Source organism: Macaca nemestrina, chromosome 4, assembly GCF_043159975.1.
Source record: "Macaca nemestrina isolate mMacNem1 chromosome 4, mMacNem.hap1, whole genome shotgun sequence".
In the NCBI taxonomy this organism is placed as follows: Eukaryota; Metazoa; Chordata; class Mammalia; order Primates; family Cercopithecidae; genus Macaca; species Macaca nemestrina.
Window position 1 is genome coordinate 70789628 of NC_092128.1, and position 25966 is coordinate 70815593.

General features: G+C 39.1%; 1 protein-coding gene across 2 annotated transcripts in view; it reads left to right on the forward strand.

Moving 5' to 3' along the window:
* LOC105475476 (cyclin dependent kinase 14) overlaps positions 1-23623 on the forward strand; it is a 594776-nt gene extending 571153 nt beyond the window's left edge. For both annotated transcript variants that reach the window (XM_011730740.2, XM_011730738.3), the window contains one exon: positions 20169-23623. The gene's annotated coding sequence lies outside the window, so the exon portion shown is untranslated. The remainder of the gene's footprint in view (positions 1-20168) is intronic.
* Positions 23624-25966: the final 2343 nt, after the last annotated feature.

The following is a 25966-nucleotide window of genomic DNA, read 5'->3' on the forward strand; positions in this document are numbered from 1 at the left end:
TAAAGTATTGTTTTATTTTAAAATATGGTTAAATACTGATGAATACTCATCTCATAGTTCTTTGTCATGTGCCACAATCCAAACATGGTTCTCTTTTCATATTGCAGTCAAGACCCATGGGAATCAGTAGATAGCTGCTACAGTGTCAGCTTTAAACCAAAACTTTAGTGAGGGCATATATCATGGGGACTATATGGGAATTTCTTAAGACAGATGGTCAGCAACTTCTTCCAAACGTTTCTGAACACAGAGTATTCTTTTCACCATTAATCCCATAATTATCTTCCCTTTTATTATGAAGTATCACTTTTATTTGTTAAGAATTGTAGTAATTTTCAGATCAGGAAGAGTAAAGGAACCAATATTTATGAAGTGATGAAGTAATCCCTGAGTGCTAAGATTTACTGAAGCGGCATCTTTGTCTGGGGTAAATACCCAGGGTCCGTAGTATAATGCCAAGGAGATTAAGGACACAGACACACACGAGGAGTGAGTTTAGGAGTGGAGGTTTAATAGGCAAAAGAAAAAAAAAAAGGAGAACAGCTCTCTCTCTTGCGAGAGACAGAGGGGCTCCTGAAAGGGAAAAACCAGCCATACTGCACCGTATTTTATAGGCAGCCTTGAGGAGGCAGTGTCTGATTTATGTAAGGTCCACAGATTGGTTTAACCAGGTGTGGCATTTACATAGTGCATGGGGAAGGCTGGTCACCCCTGTAATCTTACTATGCAAATGGAGTCTTTGCCTGGCCAGTGCCATACTGTTTTCTCCTTACAGTACACATGATTTAGCAAAAAGAAGGGAAGATGGAGCCGCCATTTTGAACATGCCTAGTCCCAGGTAGCCTTTTCGTATTGTCACAGCTGCCAGCATTCACCCATGCAAGCTTCCAGCTTGCTTGTCTATGGCTGCAGCTTGATTTTACAGGCTGTTCTTTATTAGAGAAGAAACTGATTTGGGGTCTGCTTTTCATTAAAAGGAAGACCTTACCAAGGACTCCTGTACCATCACTATCTGCCTAAGTAATTTCTTCTTCTGCATGATTACTGTGTGATTCAATTTTTTTTTAAAAGAACTTTGATTTCTTGTGATTTCCAGTAATTAAATGAAGATTTTTAGGGGTATCATTTAAACATTCCTCATACATGTTAACTCATACCCTTTATAACTGATAATGAACATTCTAATGAAATGCAAGTGTTTATAACCTCTCAGTGGAATTGAGGACAGAATAGAATCTAGTGCAAACTAAGCAATTGAAAGCAATATCCAAACAAAACAGAGCGCTCAATATCAGTGGAATTCCAGAGTTGGACTGAGTTTTCAACTTTTTCCACTGGATTCTGAGTCTACCAGTTAAGAGCTAGAAACTCAGGACCAAAGTGTAGTATACGTGTAGATGGATAGATGGACGGACAGATGGATGGATGGATGGATGGATGGATGGATGGATGGATGGATGGATGGATGGATACATACATACATAACTGTTTTTAAAATGTCACTACTGTGTTACATTTAGAGTAAGAATTTCAGAATCTCTAAAGTTTTAAATAATTGCCAAGCCCAAATCTTCTGTCTTGGTGATCGTTATAGAATATGATTATAGAGAAACTAGTCATTGGATTAAGAAAATAATTCCATTGCCTTATTACCAATGTTATACCTTAAAATAAGATGTGACTGTAGAGCAACAATGTATCACTACATTGTGTAATTGTTGATCAGTTTAGAAAAAAGAAACTCAAACCTAGTTTCTTTTCTGTAAATAAGAGGATAAAATAAAATCTTTTTAGATTTGAAGTGTTCCTGTTTAGTAACAACCAAGTGCCCAAAACTGTGTTGTTTATTTTCTTTCTTCAGACATGTGTCTTATGTGTTTGTAATTAACAAGATTAAGCAACGTTTGACATTCATGATTATTTTCAACTTAGCATATTATCTTTTTCCTCTTTGTAATTTCACTTCATCATTAATGCTTTGAATAAATATCTTTACAAAAAAATCAACAAAATAATTTAATTTGGATGTACAGTGTGGATATTATCTTTTTCCTCTTCCTCATTTCACTTCATCATTAATACTTTGAATAAATATCACTACAAAAAATCAACAAAATAATTTAATTTGGATGTACAGTGTGAAGCATGAAGCTTATTTTACTTCTTCTTTCCTTTATGAATAATTTTATCTTAAACATAAGAAATTTATCACACCATTGAATAATGCTCATCAACTAAGCCAAGTGCCCAATAAGTCTAGTTTTTCATTGCAAGTACCAAATATTACTATCCCACAAATCCACAATTATGGGGTCACCAGTTCTTCATCACATTTAGTGTGTGTGTTCATTATACAAATAATAAATGCATGCATATTGTAAAGTATGCAGATAATATGTAAGAATATCTAGTAAAAGTTAAAATTCTCACCCTGCAGAAAATCTTGATCTCTTTACTATTGATAGTTTATGTGTATCTTTTCAGCTCACTTTTGATATGCATGACAATTTGCACTTAAAATTTCAAAGAATGTTATTACCTGAATTTTACTCAGATTCTAATTATATGAAATTCAGTTCACCTGATCTGAAAGTGATACTCATATGAGAATCCCAATGTTTTTTTCAACCAGATATTTGGAAACTTTCCTATTGCTAGAAGAAATAAACACAAAAATAGAATGCTGTAAAGAGTGTCAGATGTATCCAATACAACTATTGATTTTTCAACATGAAAGCATGAAAATTCTTGTATGGCTTGTGGTATTTTTCTCACTACCTTATCAAAAATGTTCTACTGTTTTTCAAAAACAAACCTGTCCTTCCACCTACATAGCATAAGAGTTAACTGTCATCACAATACCATAGAGAGAGTATGGATTTTGGAGTAATAAAACCTGAGTGTGAGTTTCAACTTCACCCTTTAATAGCTGTGAGTCGTTAAGTAAATTATGTGTATTCTCCACCCCTCATTTTCCTCCTCACTGAATAAGGAATAACAAAACTAACCATCTCCCTAGGATTGTTTTCAAGAACAGATAAGTTGCAGTTTTTGTTCAAGGACTTATGATCCAAAATAGACATGACAGACATTGTATCATTCAGGATTGACTAGGTTTTGTGCTTGCTTACTATAACAAACCTTTATTTCTACACCATATGTCCAAATGTAGACATGGAGGGGGTTCTGCTCATTGTTCACTCAGAGATACAGGCTGAGGCTCATCTTCACAAGGTGCTTGCTCAGTCACCTTGGGAAGGGAAAGAAATCTACCAAGATAAACACTGGCCTTTAAAGCAGCCACAAGGATGCACACATTTCATTGATCAGGGCAGGTCAAATGGCTATGCCTGACTTCCAGGGAAGCTGGGTAAGACATTCCATTGTGGTAGAGAGCTGAAAATTAGTAAATAAAACTGATGACCACCACGGAAGTGTTAGCAAACGTTAGAGATAATATAAAGTAGGAAAGGATGAAAAGTCATTCTTTGTTATTTTGTTTCTTGTTTTTGTCTATTTTGTTTTTGTTTTTAAGTCCGAGTCTCACTCTATCACCCAGGCTGGGGTGCAGTGGCATGATCTCAGTGTCTCGGGTTCAAGCGATTCTCATGCCTCAGCTTCCTGAGTAGCTGGGACTACAGGCACGCACCACCATGCCTGGCTAATTTTTGTATTTTTAGTAGAGACAGGGTTTCACAGTGCTGGACAGGCTGATCTCAAACTCCTGACCTACAGTGATCCACCCACCTCAGCCTCCCAAAGTGCTAGGATTACAGGCGTGAGCCACCCTGCCCAGCCGATTCTTTTTTTAATCCCAGAGAGATGAAAAAAGATTTCCAAGGGAAGATAACAAGTCTGGGGACACAAATGGGAGACTTGGGTGGTATCAGGCATGGAAAGGAACATAGCTTGAAAACTTCAGTAAGAAGACAAAGTCAGGGAGGGATGGCATCAAAGTGAAATAAGCTGGGTCTCATACGTGTCTGACCAGAGATCAGCCCCACACTTTTAGATTTGAAGAGGGTTGCAAACTTCAGCCTAAGTTTACTCATCCTCAGTTGCCCCTATACATCATCAGATGGGGATCCCACAGAATGACCTCAAGGCCACACGACTCCACTTTCCTGTTCCATTCCTGATATGGCTTTTGGTGTCTGGTCTCACTGTAGCACTGTGGTGTTACTTTTGGCCTTTCTATAGCTCCTGGTGCTTCTTTATCATGAAAGATCACTTACCAAACCAGAGTTAGCAACACCGCAGCTTCATACACCGCTGAAACAATCACAGCAAAGTTTTCTGTCCCCTCAGAACCTCTAAAGAGCACTCTATTTTCTTGGTGCTTGAAAATAAAGGGAGTGAGCCTCCTTTACTATTTACAAGGAAGACATGTCAAATGAAAAAAGTTTAAATTCCATTACACCAAGTCCAGTTTTTTTCTTAAACTTCCTTAGCTTAGTTGTAGAAAGGTTACAAGTCTGCAAGATGCTTAGGGTTCCATATATATATGAATATAAACTTATTTTCAGAGTATTTCTTCAAACATACCACAAACTGTGTTCAGATAGGGGGTGGGATGTGTTTATGTTTGCATGTATGTGAGTACACTGAGGGAAGGTAGAATAAGGAAAGGGGAAATGAGAAGCTTCAAGAAGGGAAAATGAGGAATTGCCTTCTTGCATTTGATCAGGTGGAGAACTGTGGTCAGAAAATGTATGTATGCTTTGATTTTAAACTCTTAGTGCCTCCTTTATTTGATGCTCAAGGGAAGCAATGGTACAAAATTAAGTGATATAAAATTAAAGTTGTGTGGATCAGAGAACTGGAGCAATTCTGTGCAAATTACCTCGAACACCCAAGCCAGCAAGCAGATCAGCGGGAGGAGCAAAAACAGGCATGGTTGCTATGGCAACCTTATTCTGATTGAGGAATTGTGATTCATACCTGACCCCACATTTTCCTTTTCCCTTTTTAATTGGGTCCTGAAGATTTATAGTGCTACCAAACCCTCTCACAGAGAGATACCACATAACCAAAGATAGCTATCTCCTAGCAAGGAAGGCACAAGTAACTTGGGATGAACAAGGTTCAGGGTAGATAAGGCTTAGCCAGGGAAATAAAAGTGAGCAAGAATCATCAGAAGGCCAAGCTGCAGGCCATGTCCTGCTATACCACAGCCCTGAAATGACAAAACCAAAGTAAGACCATAGAAGACAGGTCAATTCATGAAGAGCAGATAGAAAACCATGTGTTGTTCTTCTAATGATCGGAAAAACATTCATGGATAAAGGAACAAACCTCTGTCCAGAAAGTAGGAGTGAGAAGTACTTCTCCAACTTGCATTTCTGAGTTTCAGCTTTCTCAACTCTAGGACAGACTAAAAATATATACCTTGAAAGGTTGCTGTGAGGCCCAGAGACACAATAAATTATCTTCAACTACTCAGGTTAGTTTTCTGCAATCCCTTCTGAGAGGGAATTTATGGGGGGCCACACTAAGAATAATTGCAAGTTCTTGGCTGTTTTTACCTAAAAAGGGAAAATCAAAGTTCAGGGTCATTGGCAAAGCCATGAGAAGCTCTCACAATAATTTTTATTTTCACTTACTAAATAAAGTGATTATCAATGGTATTTAGTATCAGCAGTAAGAATGGGTACTGTAGAATTAATTTCCATTTATATTTAATCCTGTATTAATATTAGTACGTCACTGGTGACATTAATAGAGAAGAAAAATAATGGAGAGTGAGGGATTGTATTTAGGAAAAAGAATTTTCTACTCAGTTCTCCAAACTCTCGGGATCATCTAAATAGGGACCCACACTGCCAACGTGTGCTTCTCCTGTTGGCTGTCACATCCATCAAATAACCTGATCTGGGTTTCTCCTCTCTTGAAGGAAATATGATGCATAGAATGAGTGAGATACTTTGTTTATTTTGGTTTTGTTTGCTTGATTATATTTTTCTCATATGGGGGAGTGTAGGAAATCATGTTAGACCATGCCACTTATTCAAAAGGAATTTCCTTCAAGCATTTAACTTTCCTAGAAGGTATTTCCTCTGCAATACGTTCTAAAATTATGGCTAGATGGTGGAAGTGCTGCTTGATGCTTCAACATTCTGACATCATAATCCTGAGGTTCTTGACCTCGGATCTGTGGGTCTTATTAATGGAAATCAGAAGGCCTATGCACCATCTGAAATTGTATGAAAAAAATCTGCATGTAGTTAAATATATGCGGTTTTCTGCAGTAAATTATCTTGGCATTCATCTGGTTCTTAAGTTTGGCAGAGACTCAGAAGGTTAAGAATTATCACAATCTGAGTTCTTTGTGTCTGTTCTCTTCTTGGCACTAGTGTTTATCGGTGGATTGTCCACTGAGGGTTTGGTGAGAGTAGGAAAGAGGGGCAGCATTAAAGAAATGTTTATTGTCTTGGAAAAATATGTGATTATAACATTTAGAATCCATATAACTGTGTATGGCATAGCAGATTAAAGGAAGTGAATGGAAGTTGGTTTCAAATTACGTATTTATCAAATCAATTTGGAGGCATTTCTTAAGTACATAAAAGTAAATCTACATATGTTTGAAGTTCAACTACAAAGAATTTATGGTCAAGAGAGATTACAGTTATATATATAACTATATATACTATATACAGTATGTACAGTAGTATATATAGTATATAGTATTATATATGTATGTATATAGTACTGATCAATGTAGCCCTCCAGTGACCATGATTGTATAGTACGTTTTGTCAGATTCGTTACCCACAGTTTTATTTGGAGGTTCTTCAAACATAAAGCTCTTCTTGCCATTAATTATTTTCTAAGCCTCTAAATATTTCTGTACTTGATTACACACACCATTAATCTGAGCAACCCTACTATGGTTCAGTTTGTCTTATTTGAATCACCAATCTCTAGTATAGAGACAGTCCTGTCCATACCACATCCCAGAGAGCTAAAGAAGGAGTGACTTTGTTCTCCTGTGCATTTTACCAGACATACATCAGTCCCTACAAATCAACCTGGTAGAATTTCTTTTAATAAGGAAGTACTGAGAGAGACAAGATTTAACTATATCATGTAAATCCAAGCATGAGTATTTTATATCGTGTTTGGACCCAAGTACTCAATAATTGATTATGAAAATTATATAAATTCTAGCACTAAAACTCAAGAGGTTAGTAATTAAAAAACAAAAGAGCTTTTTCATTTTAGCATTTCAGGCTCAGGCTCATCATACCTGACATCTCACACAGAGCAAGTGAATCTAACAATTACAAAAAGAATAAAACTAAAACAGCTTATTGGAGCTGATTGGGCTGATTTTTTTTTCAATTTGTATACTTTGCACAATATATGTTCTATTAAATTATTCGAAAATGGGCTGTGGGGGTTTTTCCCCCCAGGATAACATGAAACAACTAAATCACCAGATTTTTTTTTTAATTCCAAATGACACCAGTGTTGCAAAGTCAGAACTTTTTAAAAAGACCTAACAGAGGGCCATGAGACACGATAGGTGCTTAGGGTGCAATTTTAATACCAACAGACTGGAAAACAAACAGCATAACCCAGACAACACGTGACATTGTTCTTTAGCATCCATGTGAAAAGGAAATAAGATCTTTCTGGGATGTGCTCCCCAGTCACAGGTGTGGAAGAGAAATACGTTGCATTCTTGATTTACTGCACTGTGTGGGAGATTCTGGTTTGGGGCAAGGAAAGGGAGCATTTCATTGCTTCTTACAGTGAAACTTCAGCTCAGTTAACTCGGCTGGTGCTTTTGTTTCAGTCTGCCACAAGTGAACAGTAAAAAAACATGAAGCATCCCTTAATCCTATGAGCCTGGGGTGTGCTGGCTCCTCTCACTGCATTCTCCAGCTCTGTTGCCAATGGAAGTGAGAGATTGACCCCAGGCCTGCAACCACTGTTCTTTGCTCTGCCACTAAACCACTGAGCTGTTGACACTTTAATTGTTTTATACCAGGAGGAAACCAGTTGTGTTGATGTGAATGTCTTATTCATCAGACATTACAGGCTTCACATTTTTAATGAGCTGACACTCCTAGTCCAATACATGCAACCACAGTGAATCAAGACAAGAGTACAGTAACGAAGTTTTCTAAATTATTGTAGTTGCTCTTTAAAAGATTTGATGGTATTTTGGAACTCCCAACGCTACAATTAGAAAGTCTGTCTGAATTGTGTATTAATCGAACATGTGCGAGTTATAAAGGACAGCACTGTAGTAAAGATAGGAGTTAATAATGTGTATTTTTTCCTTTGCTTTTTTCATGCATAGACAAAAATAGAGACACGAGTGAACAAAATATTTATAAAGTACCTTTAGGCATCTTTCTGATGTATGAAAATGTCCAAATTATCTCCATGGGCTATGTTTTGAAAACTGCAATACTTGGGAAGAAGCTTAGTGTCTATGTCATCATTTGTCCAGAACATTGAACATTTCTCATGGGTGGAATAAAACATTTCAATACTAAATGTTACAAACTTGGTACATTGTGGGCAGTTGCAGCAGTCATTTGAAGAACCAGCTGCATTATCTGATTTGATGGCATCCTAAAGAAGACAATTCTTTACCCACAGACTTTACAGTGGCAGCTCAAGACTTCACATATATGAAAACTGTATGACTGCCCTTGGGTTGGAACCTGGGACTCTCCACCCAAAGCCTCCAACACCTCCTCTCTGAATATAGAAGAAAGCCCAGACCCCTAAGCAGGGTATTTCAGGCCCTTTACTCCACCACCCTCGCCTACCTTTCAGCTTTTCCTGTGTCTCTATCTGCATCTGTATCCTCACAGGCAAACATATGCCTGTCCTATTGGCCAGCCTATGCTTCCCAGAGTCCTTGCCTGTGCAAGAATGCCCTTCTTCCTCCCTTTCTAGGCATTAAATTGTTACATACCTTTCAGTTACTCCTCACTGCAGTGGCACCTCTAGGATAGCACTTATATTTTCCATGTTGACTTATAGTTAGCTGTTGTCCCAGCCACCTCCCCTTCCCAATCTTGAGCTCCTTAAAGACAACAGTGGCATGTTGGCAAATATTTAATGGTTGACTCTCCAGAAAGACAGTAGAATAGTCCTGATTGATCACGCTTGTCTATGTCCTGTCGTGTAGATACTCCCATGATGGGTGATTTCAAGAGTGACTGTGTTTAACAACTGTCAAAATTCCTGAAAAGTTTCACATTCCAGATTCCAGAACACCACTGGAATCCATTTTTAATAGTCCATGTAGTACTCTCCTCTTTCATCCTAAACACTTTTCTTTGCTTAAAATAGATGTTAAGTAAATGTTTCCTGAATTGATTTAGGCAAGTCGATTGATGCTGTTGCTCCTTCACCACCGATCTTACAGCGGGGGTTATTTCTGGCAGTGATTCAGGCAACATTTGTACTTCTTCTCATTTCAGAGAGGTGGCCTTAGCCATCTCCGCCATGCCACACTGCACAGGCATGTGTGAATTTAAATAGATGGATTTATTCTGAATTGTGGTGAGGAACAAGTTGATGGTCTTAAGTTCAACAACCTCATTAGAGAAGAATGTGATTGACTGTGATTTCAACAAAAACCAGAGAAGAAAGCCTAAATCACAGAGTCAAAGTTGTGTCTCTTCCAAGGAGATAGGTAGAAAAACCCTGTACAGTCTGGAGAGTTGAGAGGAGAGAAGGCTGCTGGCTCAGTTCCCATTTTATTTTCACCTTTTACTATTCTCAGTGTCTCACATTTGTGAAACTTTTGTGACTCACATTTTCAGATTGCAGTGTCAGCATACTTTTCATTTTAGTTCATGTAATATAGTGCCAAACCTTGTTACCTCTGTTTTTATAATAAACTTGGAAGTTACGACTGTGCATTTTAATCCTGTTGTTCCTGTGATGACCAGCTTGTTCCATTTTGCACCCCGCCCCCTCCCATTTTAGAACCAAAAGTCCTAAATCCTCGGCCAGGTGTGGTGGCTCACTCCTGTAATCCGAGCACTTTGGGAGGCCAAGGTGGGTGGATCACTTGAGGCCAGCCTGGCCAACATGGTGAAACCCTGTCTCTACTGGAAACACAAAAATTAGCTGGGCATGGTGGCATGTGCCTGTAGTCCCAGCTACTCTGGAGGCTAGGACAGGAGAATCATGTGAACCCAGGAGGCAGAGATTGCAGTGAGCCGAGATCATGCCACTGAACTCTGGCCTGGGCAACAGAGTGAGACTCTGTCTCAAAAAAAATGTCCCAAATCCTGGAAACTTCCTCAGTTCAGACAGAGACAGCTGGTCACCCTAGTTCCTATAAAGGTTGTGAGTTGTATCATGACTGCTTTGATATTTAAATCTGCAGTATACCTCCTATTGCAGATGTTTCAGAAGACACTGAATCAGTGACTAAAAGGATTAGAACTTCTTAAAAATTTGAGTTCACAAAATCTGTTATCTTCCAAACAGAAGCTTTCTTCAAAGGTCCTATCTTTCAGGCACTTTTATTAAATGAAAGAATACATGGGAACGTACTTTGGATAGGAGAAAATGCCACATGAGCACAAAATGCTGGTATATATTTCTCATAATGGTACACATTCCGTTAATTATGTCTTTCACAACTCATCTTGGATTCTATAGAAATATAGCAACATGCTATGGTGGGATAACTAGTATCAAAATACTTTAACCAATTATAATTTTGTGTGGAGTGTGTATTGGAGGGCTTTACATGTAGTATGCAGAGTCTTGGCGTCCATGGATGAATATTCAGTGATTTGTCCTTGGTCGAGCAGTTGTTCATTGGCACTGTTGTGAAGCAGATTCGTGTTGTGAAGCAGCTACATGGGAGCTAGTTGGCAGGCGGCTTAGCGAGCTGTCCAGCACCCACCATTCCTAGCTTGGAGTTGTTGGACCCTCCTCACTGTCCGCAGACATTTCCTGGTGGAAACGATGTGCTATCGTGGTGTCCACAATGTGTCACTTCATGTCACTGTCAGGATGTGTCCTCACAAAAATAGACATTTCTGCTGTAATGTGGCATCTGTGTTCATACCTGTGTTCAGCAGAATACTACATTAAAAGTTGCAGGGCTTTTGTGGTGGGGGAAGAAATAAAGTAAAGGGTAGTCCACTTCAAATATATTGAAATTGATAAGCGCTGCACTCAGAAAAGCAGTGAAAATAAAAATGCTAGTAGAGTTTACAGGTGAAATAAACTTGATGTAGGTTGCGGCTGCCCAATTTTGGATGCAAGGGCAAAATGCTCAAGGATCCAGGAAGATTGTACAATAAACAGTCAATTCTAAGACAGAGCATGTTGCCAACCAAACCAAAAGGAAGCATGTGGGGTAAATAGGCAGCATGTGCTGTGCAGTAGTGCAGGTCTCTTGGGCTTGCATGCACTGTATTTATGTATCTTTCTCATGGCTGCTGTTACTTGGTGACTCAAAATAACATTGGAAAGAAGTCTCCCATGAACCAATATGACTTCTGGTTCATGCTGACATCATTCTGTATTAACCAAAATTATATGTGATCTAATTTGTGCTACAGAAATGCATATTTTGTTTTGCAAATTTCTGCTAAATAAGATGGTTCACAAAACAGGTTCAAAGTTGTAGGCGACTGTATGTTTGGAATTCGAAACCCTAAGCATGAAAAACTGCTTCAATACATTAGATAATAATACCAGACAAGTTTTAATTTGGAAAAAAAATATCCACCCAAAGTGGAGTCATATCTTCTCTAAAATCTTTTAATTAAAATCAGACATGAACCCTTGTGTTTCTCTAACTATTAAATACTTGGTTTTTAGTCGTTTTATGAGATTTGTGTATATGCATTTTAAGTGGAGAAAAAATGCACACGCTGCTGAATGACTTTGTATTTGGTTTGTTTAAATATAGTTTAGTAGGACTGTAATATATAAGGAGGGTTAAGGGTCAGAATCCTATTTAATTAACTTATAACCACTTGGGAGTCAGTCACTTGTAAAGGTATGCTGAGCAAATAAGGTTTCAAATAACGTGAAATCTTTGAAAAGAATATGCCACCTTTGGTGAAGGCTTTTCTATTAACCTTGTCATTAAAACTGTTTCAATGAACTACTTCAAACCTCCCAGTTTTTATTTATTTATATGATATGTTTAATCTTTTTTAAAAATGATATATGTATACAATATTATATGATTGTTTACAAAAAAAGAAAAGATTAAATGTGTCTTAGTGTGTCTAAGAAGACCTAAATCAGTACTTTTCCCTGTGCTTGTTTTCCCATTGACTGACAGAGGAATAAATCCCAGAATTGCCATTATTTTGTCCATGTGTGTCTAAAATATGACCAGTGTTTTCCATTTGCATAAATCTGATTTAATAAACAGTCACACCATTAAAATAGAACATTCTTTTCAATGAAGGCTAATTACACATCATATAATGCCTGGTCTTTAATGAGGATTTCAATAAATGTTCGTTGATAATGATGATTATTAAAATGATATGTTAAGTCTGTCTCCTCATGTGAGGAATGCTTTGTTTTGAAATGTTAGACTTACAGCTTTGCCTAAAAAATTTTTAATTAAAATCACCACTTTGGCATGAAGCTTAAAATGTGCAAAGTTGCTGCAATTAGTGCATTGTGCATCCATATGGATGTTACCAAACAGCTTTCAACTTAAAGGATTTGGGCTATTTTGAATGATGGGCCTTCTGTTAAGCTTAAAACAAAGCCCGTCTATCTCTGCATTCATTTTAATTAATATTCTCTTGCTGGTCTCAAAGATGTGTTCTCTTCTAGGGAGAAGAAGCTGATTATCGTAAATCAGAAATAAGTTACAGAAGTAGGTTTGACTAATTTTCTACTTCCTTCTGTTTCATACCATTTCCTCTGACCCCTACCCCCTTCTCAAGAAGCCTCAATGCAGTGTCAGAGAAACTGGAAAACACTAATTTCAGATATTCTAAAAGAAAACCTGTATTTCTAGCCAAATTATAACACATTAAATTCACTCAAAGAATAAGGAAATTAAGCTGTCCCAGATTTTCTGAATTCAGTATAAAGTTTAAAATGTACCACTTTGAGTCCTGCATCCATATAAAATCTACAGTATAAAATTTGACTATGTTATATACAAATACGTGTATATATATGTATTTGATATTTTCACTTTAGAGAGATTTGTGCTTGCCTAGGTGCTTACAGTTGAACAACCTTATGTGTGGACTTAATTCTCTATAATAGGAAACGCTACTTGAAGATGAATTAGATCCAAAGATTTGTTTGTTTTTCTTGGTATTTTAAGCAAAACCAAACTCAAAGTGGCACCGTCTTGTAAGTGTGTTTTTTTCTTTTTCCGGGACATTGTTCATGTGAAACCTTATTGACATAGTACTTGGGGAAGGGAAGCTTTCTGGACTTTGTTCTCGACAAAATCAGAATAAATTCTTTAAACAGTTACGTGCTTTAGTTAAGGCCCTGGTTTTCCGACTGTTCAAATATCTCCCCTACAACCAATCTCCATATACCTTTCAGAAGGATATTTACTCCAGTGGTCACTGGGATCCTCTGACTGCCTGGGTGCCCAAGTAAGACCCATTTTGAATGCTTGTTTAAAAGGCATACAGCTAAAATGATTTTTTAAATTTTCATTAAACTCTTAAGAATAGGCTAAATGTGAAAAATTACAAAGCAGAATTGTAATTTACCAGAACATGTGGGTAGAATAATTCATCCAACATATGACTGGAAAGGCACAAAATCAGTAAGTCCACTATAGAACACCACCATGGTCCTGTTTTTCTCTTTCATTCTATCATTGTGGAAACCCATTACACATCCACCAAATTTGACACAAAGATATCCTAATTTTTTCATTATTACCTGGATTATTTATTTTTATTTCCTTTTTGAAAGCATGTAATTAATTGCATGCCTATCTTTAAATGCCTCCTTATATATCAATATTTTGAATTCTGCATTTGAGAGGAGGTTGGAATGAGTTTTGTTCTAAAGCTAATACATAAAGCTAAATTTGCTCAAATCATAATTGTTTTTTTCTTGAAGAGAACCTAAACATGTTACAGTTTTATACTGTCTTTACTGTTTTCAGGTAGCTTTCTTTCTGTCAAATGTTAGTATTTTTTTTTCTTCTCTATTAGGCATATTTACAAAGAAGTCTCTTAAATAGAAATGAGCGGATTACCTCACAGCTTCACATACATCCTGGAGAATATCCTGTTCACAATTTAGGCGATGAAAGGAAAACCTACAGTTGTTTTAATTTGGAACCAAAATAATCACTTCTCTCCAGTGAGGCTTAGAGGGGGAAAAAATGTGCCAGAGTTGTCTTGTAGAAAAAAGAGTACTTTGAGGAAGGGCAATGCAGCAGAAAAAATAAAAATAATAAAACACAGTCAAACAAACGCAGAACCTTAGAGTGCATAAATAGGCCAGTGAAACGCAGACCACCTGATCACATTGAAGCACCCTGAGCGGGGGTCCTCAGCAATGTTGTCCCTCCGGCGTGTAAACTGCGTGCATGTGTGTAGGGGTGTGTGTGTGTATGTACACACAGAGATTTAACAGGGAGCACAGAGGGAATTAGAAAGAGCCTGGCTCGTTTTTAATTTGGGTCTGTTTGCTTGCATTTAGCACTTAAGGGCTTCTACATTCAGTTCGCTCAAAAGAGTGATGAAGCACTCCTTGCTTATGCCTCAAATCAGAAATGCATGAAGTGCAGCTGCAGAGATAATACATTTTCCCCACAGGCTTTGGCTGAGCAAATTAGGTGTCAATGGGGTGCCTGCGCAGGCAGTACTCTCTCTAATTAGTCTCTTGAGCCTAGTTGGTGGCGGGTATGAGATGATCTAATCAATTGGTGTGTGTCTGATGGCTCGTGTAAAAATCCTACCAGGCAGACTCTCTCCCACAGGTCACCCACCTGCACAGCGGGACTGCTCATTTTCATTTTTCATCTCCTCCATCACATGATGCTGACAGTTGGTTTTAAGAAAATTGAATCCAAAAAATATCTAGTTCATAGGGCACATGGGTCAGAACAAAGTTGCATTATGGGTACCAGCGATCCAATTAATTAATATTTATAGCCAAGAAGCTCTATGTAGATATTTCTGAATAAGGATTTTATCAATCAAATCCAATTTCTTGTTTAAAACATTCATTTCTAGAGAGAAAGAACATTGTAAAAGCTGAAAGCAAGATAAAAATGGCATCCATTAATCTTATGATTTATATACCTATGAGTGGCTATGCACATAGTTGAGCTTATAATTCATATTCACTGTTAATTTGTATTGTGCGTGCAACATATTTTAATAATAAAGGTAAGAGAAAGGTTTACATTGATATATTTTGCTTCCCTGTTATTCCCTCTCTCCTTCCACCTAAATCCCCACTCATCAAGTGCATGATTGCATTTAAATTTTCTTAAAAATTTTCCAGCAAAAACTGACCTACCTTATATGTACTCATTGAAAATTGAAGCTGATGCTGCCCAAGGAGGGAGAAGGGACATTCCATGCTGCTGGCTGACAGCACCAGGCAGGGTAGCTGGTACAATTTGGGCCATTCGGAGTCATCTCACAGAGATGTGAAAGAGTCTGCCTCTCATTGGCACCTCCCTTCTAAATGTCTAAGCCCAAACCTAAGTAATGGGCTTATCATAATCACTGTGTTCCCTGTTTATTATCCGGTTACTATTATTACATATTATCCTTTATTATGCAATTCTGTTTATGCCCTAGGTTAGGTACGTGTGATTCTCTTAGAGATTACACTCGAAGAATCAGGACAAGGCAAGAACAAGCATCATCGATGTCTAAAAAACATCTTAAGCCAACAGGATAGTAAATATGCCATTGACTGTGGTGACAACATAGTTTATTATTACATGAAATTAGATGTACTAGAAATCAAATCATTCCTTTCAAATGTAATGTCATGGAGTTAAAAAAAAAAAAAGTAAGTTTTGCCTACAGGAAGGTGTTAATCCTACCAACCATCCTCAGGCTGGTGGTGTATCTGTGGATGGCCTGCTCTGTGTGCAGTACTGTGCTATTTCACAGGCATCACATTTGCCTTCAGTGAATGTGCCATAAGGAACTCTACATATGAGAACATATTTTACCCCCAAGTTTTCTGATTCTACAATTTCCCCTTTATTCATTCAGCAACTGTATATTGAGTGCCTGAGCCAGGCCTGGGCTGTGCTCTGGGGACACAGCAGTCAACAAAATCAAGCTTAAGAACATACTGATACCACCTGTCCCCTGACTTGCTCTTTCATAGGAAGTGTCTTCACACTTCAGGAGGGACTAAATGAAGTCTCTGGTTCAGGCGGTCATTGTGGGTACCAGGTCTCCATTCTGTTGATTAAAGTGGTGAAAGAGGGGAGAGCCAGGAAAGACCACATCATTTGGATATAGTTGTAGGAACGCCATGCCTGGGCAAGCAGATACCAGGACAGACCTAAAGCTCCCATTTAGCTGGGGTGGGCAGGCTTCCACGAAGAGCTGGAATCTCAACTGCTGTTTAAAGTACATGGAAGAAGAAGGACAATTTTGTCATCTGCTTAATAAAAATATCAAGGCTGATAGTGGGGTTGAGGATTGGCTGAGGATGCCTGTGGATAAATGTGCTTGAAATACTGTGAGGATGAGCGCTCTCTCTTCTTCATATCATGGCCCTCAAGAAAGATGCCAGTGCCTAGATCAGAATGCATAGTTACATGGAGCAGCATGTAGAGCACGTTATTTCATTTCCCTGAAAGAACAAGGGTAGGCTGGGGACAAAGGAGGTTGTTCCCATGTAATTATTTTTGCTAGGGTGGTGAGTTCTTTAAGAAGAGGCTTGATAGAGGCATATCTGCACAATCAAGCAAGGATGAGGAGTGGTCAAGTGAGCCTCATGGAGAACCACCCACAGGCAGCAAGGATTTGAGATAATAACTGTTGGGATATAGAGGTAGCAAAGGTCCTATGTGTGGTATCCATCTACCCCCAGGCCTCTCCTAGAAACTTAAGAAAGGGCTTTTGTTTACATTTGGCTCAGTCACTGAGAACAGAACTCTCAAGAATAGATGGTTACCCCTACCTCATACCATTTACAAAACTTCACTCAAAATGGACCAAAGATCTAAATGCCAGGGCTAAAACTATAAGACTCTTAGAAGAAAACATAGGGGTAAATCTTCGAAACCTTGGATTTCACAATGGATTTTTAGATATAACACCAGAAGTATAAGCAACAAAGGAAAAAAAAGAATAAATTGGACTTTGCCAAAATTAAAAACTTTTGTACATCAAAGGACACAGTTAACAGAGTGAAAAGGCAACCTATGGACTCAGAGAAAAATCATACTATAAGGGATTAATATCCATAATTTATAAAGAACTCCTACAACTCAACAACAAAAATACAACCCAATTTAAAAATGAGCAAAGGACTTGAATAGATATTTCTCCAAAAAAGATACTGATATGGCCAACAACCACATGAAAGGGTCCCCAACAGCCTGGCCATGGTGGCTTATGCCTGTAATCCCAGCACTTTGGGAGGCCAAGGCAGGTAGATGGCTTGAGCCCAGGAGTTCAGGACCAGCCTGGACAACATGGTGAACCCCTGTCTCCACAAATACAAAAAATTAGCCAGGCATGGTGATGTGTGCCTGTAGTCCCAGCTACTTGGGAGGCTGTGATAGGAGGATCAGCTGAGCCCAGGAAAGTCAAGGCTGCAGTGAGCTAGGATTACATCACTGCACTCTAGCTTGGGTGACAGAGCAAGACTCTGTCAAAAAGAAAAAAAAAAAAAAAAGGTGCCCAACATCATCGATCATTAGGGAAATGCAAGTGCAAATCAGTTGATACCCACTAGGATGGCTATAATTTTTTTAAAACAAACAAATGTTTTGGCGAAATTGGAACCCTTGTACATTCCTGATGGGAATGTGAAATGGTACAGTCATGATGGAAAACAGTTTGGTAGTTCCTCAAAAAGTTAAACATAAAATTTCCATATGACTTGCCAATTCCACTCCTAGATATATACCCAAAAGAATGGAAAACAGTGTTTAAACAAATACTTGTACATGACTATTCAGAGCACCACTATTCACTGTTAGCCAAAAGTTGAAACAACACAAATGTACATCAGCCAATGAATGGATAAACCAACTGTAGTATATTCATACAACAGAATATTATTCAACCCTAAAAAAAATGAAGTACTGATTCATGCTACAACATGGATGAACTTCAAAAACATTATGCTAAGTGAAAAAAGCTAGACAAAGTGGGTAACATGTTGCGTGATTCCATTTGTGTAAAATGTTGAGAATGGGTAAATCCATAGAGACAGAAACATGAGTATTAATAGTTGTCAGGGACTGGGACAAGGAGAGAATGGGGAGTGACTGCTTAAAGGATATAGGATCTCCTTTGGGGGTGATGAAAATGTTTTGGAACTAAATAGAGATGATAATTGCACAACATTGTGAATGTACTAAATGCCACTAAATTATATTCTTTTAAATGGTTAATTTTGTTTTATGTAAATTTTACTTCAATTTTAAAAAATAATGGAAAGTTAATATGCCAGAAACTCATCATAGTAAGTGGGGGAAATGGGCAGATGGTGGGGATGATGCTTGCTTTCTTTCTTTCTTTCTTTCTTTCTTTCTTTCTTTCTTTCTTTCTTTCTTTCTTTCTTTCTTTCTTTCTTTCTTTCTTTCTTTCTTTCTTTCTTTCTTTCTTTCTTTCTTTCTTTCTTTCTTTCTTTCTTCTTCTTTCTTTCTTTTTGAGAGGGAGTCTTGCTGTATTGCCCAGGCTGGGGTACGTGGCACAATATCAGCTCACTGCAACCTCCACCTTCTGGGTTCAAGCGATTGTCCTGCCTCAGCCTCCCGAGTAGCTGGGACTACAGGTGCACACCACCACTCCTGGCTAATTTTTGTATTTTTAGTAGAGATGGGGTTTCACCATGTTGGCCAGGATGGTCTCGATCTCCTGACGTCGTGATCCGCCCATCTCGGTCTCCCAAAGTGCTGGGATTACAGGCGTGAGCCACCGTGCCCGGCCACTATTCCAATGGTTCCTGAGCGTAAGAGTGGAATTTCTGCTCTCTGGACAAGGTAATGCTAGGTTGCTGCTATGCAGGGGTGATGTCCTTGATGCCACAGCCTGTGTGGGCAGCAGCAGGACAGGTGCACTGTGAAGTCTCAAAAAAAAGGACAAAACCTTTGGGATCAGGCACCATCCAGGGTTCCCCCTGCATCTGGGAAGATGACTCTATGGCCCCGTAGCTGGGGACACGAAGGCCTCACCAGGCCTTAGTGACCAGCAGCTTCTAAACTTAGCTAAGGAACTGGTTCTGGGACTCAGTGCGGCTAATGAACCGATCCCTCAGCTATGCGCCTTGAACCTGGGAGTGTTCCCACCTATCCTGGCAAGGCATTCTTTTCCCATCCTGGAGACTCAATGAAAATGCTTACGGGCCAAAAAGAAGTATGGAAAGAGGCAGAGTGAAGCTTCCCTCTTTTTGCTTGAACCATTCACCCACAAGTTGTTATTGTTTTGAGCAGGCATTATTGGAAACATGCAGTCCTATACAGGATGTTGGGAAGAGGCTGCCAATTCAGGTCACACTGGCCAATTTTCTTTCTGCTGAAACTGAAATAATGATAATAGGCAACCAAGGAATTATATACAGCTGAATTATTTTAAAAGCATGTATGTGATCCATTTTTCTATTTCATGTTCATAAAAATGAACATAGTGATATGTCCTTTTAATGGTCTATATGATGCTACAGGCACTTAATTAAGACCAGTATTATTACTAATGATTTAGGGAAGGAAATTTGCTGAATTTCTTTTTCTCTAAATAATCTAAGGGGAAGATAGACCAATTCAATTGGTGGAGTTAAATGATTTTAAGAGAGGAAAGTGTAGTCAGAACATTTGTTCATCATATTAGAAGGATTTTTTTGGTTAAGGAAACTATTCTGCTTAATATTTATGTGTTTGGAGTGGCTGTAGGGAACATCAGTGGGCTCACTTTGGACTGACCAATTTTGATGTCTCATGTAATTTAGGAAAAATGAATGGTGTCGATTTTTTATATAACAATTTTCTATTTTCCTCCTTCCAGGATTAAGTTGTCATCATTCTGGGAAGAAAAAAAAAACATTAATGAGGAGGCCAATAATATGAAGGGAATCATGGATCAGTTTTCTTTCGCTCCCTGTGGTGGATTTCACTTACAAGAAAATTGAAGCTGGCAAGACCCTGTTTTCTCTGCAATTTATTTAAAACCTTGCACGCATTTGGATACCTTGTGATTTCCAAGAACTATGTGAAGATTAAGCTTTGCTTACTGATACATGGCATGTATTCTTTTCAGTCTTTTGTGTTTGATTTTGTTTGATTTCCCTCTGCAGCGCAGTGTCTCTGTAAAGGTTTTTATGCTTTCACCAGCCATGTCTTAAATACATTAAGACAACACATTTGGTGTTCACACTTCTTCAGTAGTGTCTGTACTTGAAAGCCACAGAGTGGCATAAAACAACGTGTATTTTCTTTGAGAGCAGTGCACATTTTGCAACCACTAGGAGGGAAATTTTCTGCTAAAGCAAACCCCTGTTCTCTGACTTGACAACTTGGCCCCTGACTATGAGGCCCCACCTGTTGCTTACCTTTTGAGGTAATTTTGCAAATGTGGTTTTTTTACTTGGAAATAACTGCACATTTATATATAGGATATTGGACTCTGCTTAGCATTTGCAAGCCACATAGCATGACTGTTTTTTGAATAGGTTGGAACTGAAAAAACAATTATCAAATGTTAAGAACAAAGACAGGGATAAATTGCTTACATTTCAACCTCTGGAGATTGAGGTAACTTTTTGTGTCTGGGTCTTGTCAACATCTTATTTTTTCCATCCATTCTGTTACACTTTGTATTTTCTAACTGTAGAAAAGAGTGAGGAACAGAATGTTTTAAATCTGGTGCAAAAGAACTATATCTGTTGGATGAGTCTTGAAAGCAATCTTGGCCGTTAAGGCTTACAAAGTAAATTACAAAGTGATCCAGTTCAAAGTTTGCTCAGTTACAACAAAGCACCTTTAAAAAGAAAGTACATTTTTAAAAAACATTCCAAGCCAATTGGAAGACATCACTGGGTTCCTTACTTTAAGACATCTCCTGGAATAACTGTTCAAATGCAGGTTTTAGAAACAATGCAGGAATCTTGCTTTAAAGATGGAAAAGTGAATGGCTCAGCTTCCCTTACTCAAGGAGTTGAGGGACCTTGGAGGATGAAGACACCAGTATGTGACACTGGGGAAAAGTGGACCAGGCATGTCTTTTGCTTTGATCTGGAGGGAGGGCTGCCTGACGCAGGCCGGCTCCCGGTGGGGCAGGCCTCGCTGCAGAATGCCCAGCAGTACTGCGGCCAAGGGGGCAGTTAGGAGACTTCATCTAAAGCATGAAACTTGGATTCTCTGTACACAAATTCCTATGGAAATACCTTCGTGTACACTGTCTTACATTTTCCTATTAGTCAGAAAGAAGGAGAGAATGAGTGAGTTCTTGAAATGTGTCCCACTGTTTTAGGATCAAGACTAGGAATTAGGAGCCAGGTTGACAAGGACTTTTTCTGAGAGTTGGGTGAGGGTAAAGCTTTTGTATAATCAAGCTCAATACACCAAGGAAACTGGACCCAGAATTCCTAAACTTTAAAATGGTACTGTCTCCGGAGTGGAGTATGGGTGGTTATGTCATAGTCATAGTTCATCCTACCCAGATGTAGCATTCCTTGTAAACTTTTAAGTGCTAAGCAAGGAATTATTCACTGATTGGTTTTAAAGACAGCAGAAAATACCCAAGTGAAGAATGTCTACTGTTTGCTACCTAGAAATCTTTTCCGTTCCTCTTTCATACATTCCAACCCACTGGAAGTCTTTAGAGGTATTTAGATTTAAAATATACTTAAATTAGGATTTCTTAAAGAAAATATAGGGAGAAAACTTTACATGCTGTTAAAAATGACCTTTCCTGTGATTTGTTTTGAATCATTCATTTGGAGAAGACATGACTTTTGTATTTCACTAAGTTTAAAGCAAGAGCAACTGATGATTAAATGTTGCTTTTTAATAAGGTTTTTAACTTGAAAATATTTAATGTTGAAAGACTTCAATTAGGGCTATCAGAGTTATATGTCCCTGTCACAGGTAACTTCTTCGGAGAAGTGAAATATAACACTACTCAGTGGAGGGAGAAATCTGTTTTGTTACAGAGACATACCTCTCAGAAGGTCAGGAGGTTTTGAGTACTCTATCCTTGCCAGCCATACAGGAAATCCGAAGTTTGGTGTGTGTGTGTGTGTGTCTCCCCCGTCTCTCTCTTTCTTTCTCCCTCCTCTCCTCTGTCTCTTTCTCCCCCAAATCCCTCTCGCTCCCTCCCTCCCTCTCTCCTTCCCCTATTTGCAATCATATTCTCCCTCTGCTTCTTTTCTCTTCTGCCCTCTTTGTGGACAGTCATGAAAATCAATTCAGACTGTGTTCATTAGCAGATTTATTATTCTATTGAGAAAGTGCTGGAATGTTTTGTGAGATTATTTTTGTATGAAGGAATAGCTTGAACTCAAACAGATGGTAAGAGTAGTACAAACACCTTTAGCACATCACTGCACGCACAGTATTCTGAAAGGAGATTTGACACTTAATTCCCATTTTCTTAAAAGAACAGTTTTGTTGACTTAAAAATATAAGATACATAGGATGTGAAAAAAAAATGTTTGCAGTGCTCAGCAAAAAATAGGGTACATAAAGCAGGGTGGCTGTCCACCCACTGATGCTGGGGTGAGAAGCGATTTCTACCTCCCGAGAGTGATTAGAAAGTTTCCAGGAGCACCTCCAGGCTTGCAAAGAAAGTGAGGCCTCTTGGTATCCTTTCGTTAGTGTGTATATGACAGCCAGTATAATCAATACCCTAGGTTATGTGTCTATATAAGATACTCATCTGTGAATATTATTGGTTTTGTAATCTTTGTTATATAAGAGGATGTTTAGGCTGTATATACCGGGGTAGATTACTGCCTGCCCCCTATACATAGGAATATGCTGCATAATTGCGCATAACTTCCATCTCCCTTACTGGCTTGTAGGCAGAGGAAACTGTATATGTTACTGCCTTTTAATTTTCTCATACACCAAAAACACACAAAAAAAATCAATAAAATAAGCAATCTTCTATTCTCATTCCTTTTCCCACAGCAGCATATTTTAGAGGCACATACAAAACCTACATTCTCTAGTTGGGAGTGGATTTTTTAAATTTTCCTTTTATCTTTTATTATTTTTTTGTATGATGCACTGAGATGTGTACTTTCTAACAGGGGATTGGTACCCAAGAAACGTGGTAGCATTATTCAGAAAACTATTATACTTTCAAATGACACATAGTAAGGAGAATGGAATAATACATGTTGCATATTTGTTACCAGTTGTAATTTGTCTGTATTATGAAAGATGTAATGGTTTGTCAGCTGTCACTGTTGTTTTCTTGTAACATGATATGGAATAAAGTATAGCAGAATCTCAGTACACGTTCTAGGTACATCTTCTTGGTGAATGCCTAGTAAGAGCATATGCCATATCAAAGAAACATTGACTTAAAAACCTCTTGAACACAACCACTCTTACACAGTGAAATAAGAGAACAAATACACAATATGTGGGAAGGAATAAGTTAGATGGAGTGGTCCAGGAGTCTGTTAAACCCTCCTCTTTCCTTGATTTGCTGTGCCAAATTTATGTAAAGGAGTAGAGGCCATGTGAAACAGATCCACGAGCTGCAGGATCTTCACGGTTCCCCCGGCCTCTTCCTGATGTTCACACATGTCACATGTTCTGCGCATCTCAGATGCATCTGGAGCCTTTCTGGTTTTGTTTAATGGCAGCCCTATTTATCTTTTATTGCCTCCTCCTCTATTTTTTGCACATATTCAAAGATGGGGTGAGTAGGTTACCCTCCACTGAATACAAATCAAAGCTTCAGTGTACTGGGGTTCTGCCAGAAGCCTGACTGTTCTTTCTGAACTGAGCTTTCTTCCCTGAGCACCACGTAGGGGGCATCTGCACCTGAAACTGCAGGGCATTCTTGGGATCCCACGTTTGGATTGACAGTGCCAACCTGGGAGGCCAGTCCCTTTTCCATCATCACCTTTTCCTTCCTGTCAGATATGTCATAACCCCAAACAGGCCCTCGTGATTTGATAAATTGCTAATAATTTCATGCCAGGTATTTAGTGACTTAAAAGTGTTCACAGGCCGGGCGCAGTGGCTCACACCTATAATCCCAGCACTTTGGGAGGCTGAGATGGGTGGATCATCTGAGGCCAGGAGTACAAGACCAGCCTGGCCAACAAGGCAAAACCCCATCTCTACTAAAAATACAAAAATTAGCCAGGCATGGTGGTGGGCGCCTGTAATGCAGCTACTCAGGAGGCAGAGGCAAGAGACCCGCTGGAACCCGGGAGGCGGAGGCTTCAGTGAGCCAAGATAGCACCACTGCACTCCAGCCTGAGCAACAGAGAGACTCTGTCTAAAAAAGAAAAAATGTGTTCACAAGTTTCCGTTCCATGTTAAGAGGACCTGCAGGACTCCCAGCTTTCTTCTGGGCAGACCCTTACCCACCAGGACCAGCTACCTGATGTTTTCCTTCCCTTGCTCTTCTGTAACCTCTGTGATTTCAGTTTGTAAACCCTTCGCACAAAACCAAACATAGGTGTCCTCAGCCGATGCATATTTCTCTCCAGAAAGCTCATGAGAGTGACCGCATCTTCATCCCCCAAGTGCTTTTTCTGTTTCTCCTGAAGCAGTAAATTGTCTATGCACAGGCAAATGCATTTCCAGACAGTTGCTGCCACCACTACTGGATTCTGGAACGGGAGAGTGCATGGAGGTAGACTTCATAGTAGCCAAAGTAGAGATAATAGGCACATTTCTTAGTTAAACGGGAGCCATAAGTTACCCTTGAAACTGATTAGAATTAATAGAAGTGTGAAAATAGTAACTTGTTCCAGGGAGTTGTTTCAAGGGAGCAAAATGTATGGCACTGCTTCACCTCCTAAGAGCTACAGTAGCCCGTAGGCCCATTGTTGAGGTCACTCCCAGCAGCCTTGCGGCAAGCTCACATTTTAGAAATGTAATCACATCAGCTCTTAATAGAAGAAAGCAGGGGATGGAGGAGGCCAAAGAAACAACTTTGAGAAATATTTTTAACTTTTTTAATGTGGCAGTAGAAATGTCAAGCGTCAACTCAGTTCCATAATTGCCCAGTGTTCCTGTCTTTCAGTGGGGCCTATTCCAACTCTGCCAGGTTGGAGGATGTGATGTGTGCTCACTGAGGCAAGCAGTTCGAGTCAGGAGGGCGGCACTCCTATAGTCGCTGTTGGCCTCCAGAGTAAAGAGAAACCAGAGGGGAAGGTGTTGGAGCAACCTTGTGCCACTGGGTTAACACGTACAGTTGCTGAATAATGGCGGGCATTGTAAATCTCTGCAATGAGAACCCCACAGTGGCCCAGCAGCCTGCTGCTACCAGTGGGTGGTGGCGTTATGGGCATTAGCTTTGAGAAGCTTATGTAGCAGAGGGGGCTAGGATAAAGGACACAAATCAGGGAAAAACTGACAAGATTAAAAAAAAATCCAAGGCCTCGTATTTACTGTTCATCCCCCATGCTCTCGGTGTGCTATATTGTCTGCGTTGAGTCATGCTGAGAGAGAGCCAGGCACAATAATAGCTCAGAGCAGCCTTGCAGCCCCGGAGCCATCCTCTGCCAATGGTGCTGACTGTGCTAGTGGAGAATGGGATTCTGATAGAGCTGTCTTTTTTCTCCTTCCCTGCGAGACCACCAATAATTATGGAGGGCATGCTGCACAGATGGC